Source organism: Poecilia reticulata, linkage group LG8 (assembly GCF_000633615.1).
Source record: "Poecilia reticulata strain Guanapo linkage group LG8, Guppy_female_1.0+MT, whole genome shotgun sequence".
In the NCBI taxonomy this organism is placed as follows: Eukaryota; Metazoa; Chordata; class Actinopteri; order Cyprinodontiformes; family Poeciliidae; genus Poecilia; species Poecilia reticulata.
In genome coordinates, this window is record NC_024338.1 from 25,675,404 (window position 1) to 25,682,182 (window position 6,779).

The window sequence follows — 6,779 nt, forward strand, 5'->3', positions numbered from 1 at the left end:
CAATTTCTTTTCTTTTTTTGTAGTGTGAGCGTACAGGCTGAAAAACAGTTGAACTCTACTGCATTAAATGAAACATTTTCTTTAAAAGTCTATTAAAATTTAGGTTTAAATAATTGTTTTTATTTATAAATCATATAATTCTGCTTCTTAGGTGGGTGTTTCTCATTCATAGTCTTTGTTTGTAGAAATAGAGGGAGAATAACTCCAACCTAACAAAATTATTTGTGTGTAGAATAACAATGAAAATTGAAATAAAATATATCAAAATAGCATAATAAATTCAGAAAATTGCTTTAACTATGCAAACAGATGATGTTGTATTCAATTTTTGTTTTTGCATTTTCTTCCTTAACAGATTTATTTGTGTTTCTATTGTTTTTTTTTTTTTGTTTGTTTGTATTTACAGAATATGGTTAAAAAAATAAAAATCTATAATACGATTAATCAGACCTTTTTTGCATTACAAACTCATTACACAGAAGTGGTTGTAATATGGTCTGGGATCATTTTGGTAGTTGCTAGCAGCGTGAAGTCTTCTGGAAAATAATGTTTTAGTGGCTTGAATTTAATTTATTTAGACAAATATTTAGAGAAGCGGTTATTTGGCAAAATTCTTGTCACCAACTTGAGATTAGAAACCAATAAAAATAAAAAAGCTGGATTCTTTTACAGCAAGACAACCGTGACTCTGGCTTGTATCCTTTTATGAAAACACTTGGGGGAAGGGGAAGTTTGTCTTTTCAAAGAGAACTCATAAAACACTTTTAGTGTTTGAACATGTGGGAATAAACGAGAAGCAGAAATCATCAGTAGAAAGGTGCTAAAAGCTTCAAAGCAGCTGCAAAAAATAAAAATAAGGCTCTCCTTTTTCACAAGTGTTCCTAAACCAAATATTACTACCATAATTTTGAAATGCATGTGTCACCACCTTAATATTTTCTTCAAACATTTTGTCAGCAAAACAACAATTTATTCGAACTCTAGGTAAAGGCTCTCTAAATTGTGAGGATGAGTGCAACATTGAGAGCACAAAGGTGCATTTCGGTATAATTAGAAATAAAGGTGATAACAGCTTTCTGATGACAGGGTGATGAATGGGCCTCACTGGGTCTGTCATCAACAGCATACAAATATGAGCATTTACAGAGTAGGATGAATATTTTCCAGACATGCTCATGTTTAGCAGGCTGGTCTGTTTAAATTCAACATAAATGCTTCCAAATGTTCCCCCTCTTCTAAAGGACATGTGAACAAACCACTGCCTGTTTGACTTTGAGATTTGATTCTGTAACAGATGAACGTTGTTTCTTTCTTAATCCCACATATCGTAGTTTTATTGCATGGCAAATTTGAAGCCGCCCTTGAAAATGTGCCATTTCAGAACTAAAGCAGATAACTGAATCTTCTTCATGCACCGTTTCTTATTTTCACGGCGTTGTTGAAGGACAGATGAAGAGAGAGATTTTTGCAGAGATTCAGCTCTCTTTGTGGAAGTCTTGTTGCATGGTTTCAAATCTTACACATTTACTCTTTATGTTCTTCAAATGGGATTTCATTTAGAGCATTTTGCATTAAAGGTTCCTTTTTTTTTTTAACCCAATTCTGACTTTTTGTCAAATCAGATTTTTTTTTTCACACTTCCAAACACATGCGACCTTGTATGTGTTCTCCAGTGTGAACAGGCAAACGTTGTACCAATCATAGATCCTATGTTATTATGAGCTGTAAGTGAAAAATCATCATCATCATCATCATTATTCTTAACAGAAAAAGGCTTGAGACATCTCTCCGTGTTGAATTAATAAGTATGTTATGTTTGACTTACTTAATTGAGTTTCTGGCATAAATGAACTTATTCAACATTCAATTTATTAAATACGGCCGCATATTTTTCTAGTATTCTTTAGTCTGTGAGCAGAATAGTAAACATGATCTTTGATGTATTTTTTAATGCAGTTTAGTTAACGTGAGGTAAATATATATGCTTTGATGTATAAATATAAATTCACTGATGAGGATTTTAGTGACTGATTGTAGATTTCCTGTTTTTCGTAAGGTCGTAACAGCCAATGGCGACTTTTGTCCAAATCCAATTTCCCTTACAGTGTACAGCACAACAAACTCATCTGTTTAAACCTTTTGGAAATTAGACAGTTTAATAAACAAACACAGATCAGAAAGGACAACATTTCTGCAAGTGCCTCAATAAAAATAAATCTAGCAAAAAAACAAATTATGCTGCAAATCCTATGAAATTCAAAATAAACCGCAGAAAAGAACATGTAGTTTGTTGACATTTAGAGACAGACAGGAGTTTGAGTTTCCATTTTGATGCATTTCCTGAAGAGGAAAGAAAAACTTGAATTGTTTTGTATTTGGTGTGAAAATTGATTTTTGTATCACACGTGTAATCTTGCAATCTAAAAATCTTCTGTTTATCAAACTGTATGTTTTATGCTTTTGTTGCTTTTCCACTTTTCATCAAACTTGGTGTTTATTGTCGAGTAGAGGTCCAATCAGACCACCAGAAATCTCCCTGGTCAGTTCTGATGCATGACTGGCAGGAGAGATACGCTTTTCGCTGAAGATCAATAGATATGTTGATGCCAAAAAGGGATAATTTTCTATCCCTTTCATTTTGTGCTAGATTTAAAATGACTGGCTTTGTCAAACAACCAACAGCACATCTAGTCTTTGTCATATAAAACAGCACTGCTTTGCAGGAAGAAGCTCCTGTAATTTTAAATACATTTAAATAGATGACTGAGTTTTGATTGAAATAAGAAAAATATGCTTTAATATAACACAAAAAACTTACATTTATTCCATTTAAGACACAAACAGGAAGCTGCAGAAAGCGAAAACTTAAAGACTTGTTATCCCAGGTTCTGATTGCTGCTCTAACTTAATTCCTGCTTCGTTCATGGCTGAATCATTGTGAGTGGAGCGAGTGTGAACCCTCTGACCACGCATGTCCGTCTAATCAGAGGAGCTGTCTTTGAAGCCTGGTTCAGATATAACAAACATCATTACTCATGATTCCTTGTAGACGGCCTGACTGCAGCACAAACACAGCAACCTTTAACACAAACGTAGCGACATTATCAAAGAGCTGTGCAGAAATCAAAATAATAAATGTCCTTGTGCCAGCTAGTCGGCTAGAGATCAATATCTTATGTAAGGAGAGTTTTTCTGAGCACTGCCAAAGAAGAATAAATTGTAATATTATTTCTAATTAAGTAAGATTAATCTAGATCAGGACTATACTGAAAATCTATGATGTAAAACTGCTAGTTATATTTGAGTAACTCCTGATTAAAGTAACTATGAAGAAAGATTTCTTAATAAATCTAAGAGCTCCCATTTTGGAAACACACATTATTTGTTTTAAGTAGTTGAGGACTATTTAAAGTAAGTAGCCTACTTAAATCAGACTCTCCTTGTATTAATCCCCACAAGAAGCACTTTTCACTTTATTTAATTGCCTCTGACTTTTTGCTGTCAATATCGTCTCAGCACAACTTCAGAGACGGCATTTAAAGTGTTTATGTTCAGATTCATGGTGACTACCTTCTCTTTTCTACCTTTTCATCATCACAAAACATCAACATGTTCAATGTGTTTGTGACTAATTGCACTTTAAATACATTTTCTGCCCTTTCATCTCGTTTAAGTGTGTGTTTGAAAAGTTGACTCAAAGTTGGAATGTGAAGTGATTTTTTTTTTTATCCTACAATGAGGTTAAAAGGCCTTTTATTAGTAATGCCATCTATCATTTACAAGATGTTTGCTTTCAGCTTTATTACATTAAGATAAACTCCTGGTGACTTAGAAATTACACACATATTTGCTTATATGCAGGCAAGGATTTGAAGTGAAACTTTATGTTTACATATAAATTATGTGATGCTGTTTCTCTTGAACTGTCTCTTATTCATTTCTGTATTACAGGAGAGATTTAGACGCATCTCTTGGTTTCTGTTGGTTGTTTTGTGCCTGTTTTGTGTCTGTATGTACATGTATGGTTCTTAAAACATTCCACTTCAACCTTTTAAAATCTTCTTCAACCTACAGTAGTAAATTAATGGATCCATTAATAGTACTCTTAAGTTTGAGTACTGCACTCATGTCAACCTTTTTAAGTTTTAATGTTATGTACAACTTGAAAAGAAATGGATGTAAACGCTTTATGACAGGTCATTTTTGCTCCTGTTGCTTCCTTTAAACCAGTGGTTCCCAAATTAGGGCCCGCGGGCCGGTTCCAGCCCGCCTTAACATTTGGTCCGGCCCCCTGAACAATACCAGAGAGCATTTAGATTTTTTTTTATATACCGTATTTTCTGGACTATAAGCCGTTTATATGTGGATTTTTCTTCAACCACCAGGGGGCTCTTTAGCAGGAAGTGAATCATTGGAAGTCAAAATTGGAAATAAAAGAAGAAAGCGCCTGTAAAACGGAATTAGGTTTTAATAGGGAATTGAAATTTGAGAATGTTGTTGATCAGTTAAATAGCATTGAGGGGAAAAAGAAGATTTTTTGTTTTTTAAAATAATACTGGGATCATTATGAGAATTTGAGGTATAGATATTAGGATCCAGTAGATGGCAGTAGGGCAACAATAATGGATGCAAGCTGCTGTTGAAATCTAAAGAAGAAGAAGAAGAAAAAGAAGAGCAAGGAGATGAAGAAGAAGAGGAAGGTGCCTATTTTTATTTAGCACATGCTAGTAGCAGCACGAAGGATCAGCTCTTTTACTGTTACAGTTACCGTTCGGGAATTACCGTAATCAGTTCAGTTAAATCTAAACTTGGCAAATTTTTCTTTTTCAACCATAATAAATGTGATATTCAATTGACCTGTTATGACTCAAATTTTGGGTGTCCGTCCCCCTCTGCTGCTGCTGCTGCATGGTTGTGGAAAACCTGGAGCGGCAGAGATATCTGAGGCTTATAGTCCAAAAAATACGGTATTTATTTCATAACTAGTGTTATTTCTTGGATTTTTTCTGTGAAGAACCCAGAGAATGTTATTTGATTGTGCTTTCTGGAAAACAATACATTTTTACATTTAGGCACTCCTGCAATCGTCACTTTTTCTGTTACAAACTGACTCCAGCCAGAGAAGGGAAAAGTTATGTGGCCCTCACAGGAAAAAGTTTGGGGACCCCTGTTTTAAACGAACCAGGACATGTCCCACTTGCTTTAATAACGTGATAAAAGCTCGAAGAAGTCCAGAAAATAAGTTATGTATGTTGTTGTTGTTGCCATAACTTTTTTTTCTCTAACTTTATGAACAATTAAAAGCAATACTTGAGTTAAATAACTTATTCAAGAAGATTGTCTATTCAATGCCAAATTCCCTCTGTGACACTGTTTGAATAGTAGATGGCACTTAATCTGGTTTATTATCTGGTGTTTTGTGGTGGAATATTTCCTCTAAATTGAATTTGTTGCACTATAAAGAGTTGTAAACTATAAAGCTGCAAACCAGAAGACGCAAATGATAACTGGTTGTCAGTACGGATGCAGAATAAATACACAAACTTCTTGCCATTAGCACTAAAATGTCCACTGCTTTTTGAAATATGGTGAAGCAACATAAGAGTCAAGAATAATTTAAAGACACATCCTCCTGTTTTAGTTTTATAACTGCAAGGTTTTTTTTCTGAAATGTAAGCCCGACCAGCATCAGCTGCAGAGCTCTCTGGCTTGCCCGAGCCATAATTTGAGCTAACACCAGCAATGTGTGCACTGATTGTGTCTCTAAACTTTGGGCCAGATGGTGAATACTAAATGCTCACATGCCGTAATGCAGTTGCATAATAATGAGGTCTCCAATAAAATTGCAAGAATTTTCTGGCCACAATGAAGACACAATATTCAGAGAGAAAATGACAGCTGGATTATTAATAGATGCTCTGTGAGCTTTGACATTCCAGGTACTAAAATATTTGTCAGTTGTGGGAGTCAAGAGCAAACAAAATCAAACATATTAATGACATGGAGATATTAGTCTGTCAAATATTAGGTCCAAGCAGTTGTTTGCGTTTGCATTATTGCACATACTATTATTGCAGTGACAACTGAGATTTGATATTTAGTGCATCCCTAAAGCAAACATGCATAGCAATGTTTTAATGACTTTATAGTTGGATTAAAGTAACTTTGATGTGTTTCCTGCATACAGTAAACCAATCAACTTTAACATGCCTTTGTAATCTAATGAGTTACAGTACTGGGACTTGGCTTGCTTAGAGAAACATAAATCAAGTCCTCATAATATGACTCCATATAGATTTATGTCTCCTAAATGTAAGGGACATGCAATGTCCCACCTTCCTATTCTCTTCTCTCTGAAAACTCAGAAAAGGTCTGTTTGATCCATTTATCAATTCCTTGGTATGAAACCATCATGCTGCTGCCACATCAGCCACTGCAGATGTTTGATTAATGTGTGTATCACAGTGGGCTGATGCCTTTGTCCGGCTGTATTTGCGCTGCATCGATTTCGAGCGGGCTGGTCCTACTCAGACTTCCATGTCTTGGTCATAGAGCTCTCTGAGGTGTTGGGCTGATCAGCTGATGGGGAAAAGCCCTGATTGAATGTCAGTGCACTCACAACTGACTTAGAGCACATTATTGATTTCTGCAAACGCTGCTCATTCTTTGTCTGCAAATGTTGTGGCTTCTTTGGTCTGTACTTCTGAGTGTGTGTGTGTGTGTGTGTGTGTGTGCGTGTGTGCGTGTGTGTGTGTTGTTTGTCTTGTGTGTCTCTGTGT

At 35.3% G+C, this 6,779-nt stretch overlaps 1 protein-coding gene across 2 annotated transcripts in view; it reads left to right on the top strand.

Moving 5' to 3' along the window:
- asic2 (acid-sensing (proton-gated) ion channel 2) overlaps nucleotides 1–6,779 on the top strand; it is a 132,949-nt gene that overhangs the window by 87,974 nt on the left and 38,196 nt on the right. The gene's annotated exons all lie outside the window — the stretch shown is intronic.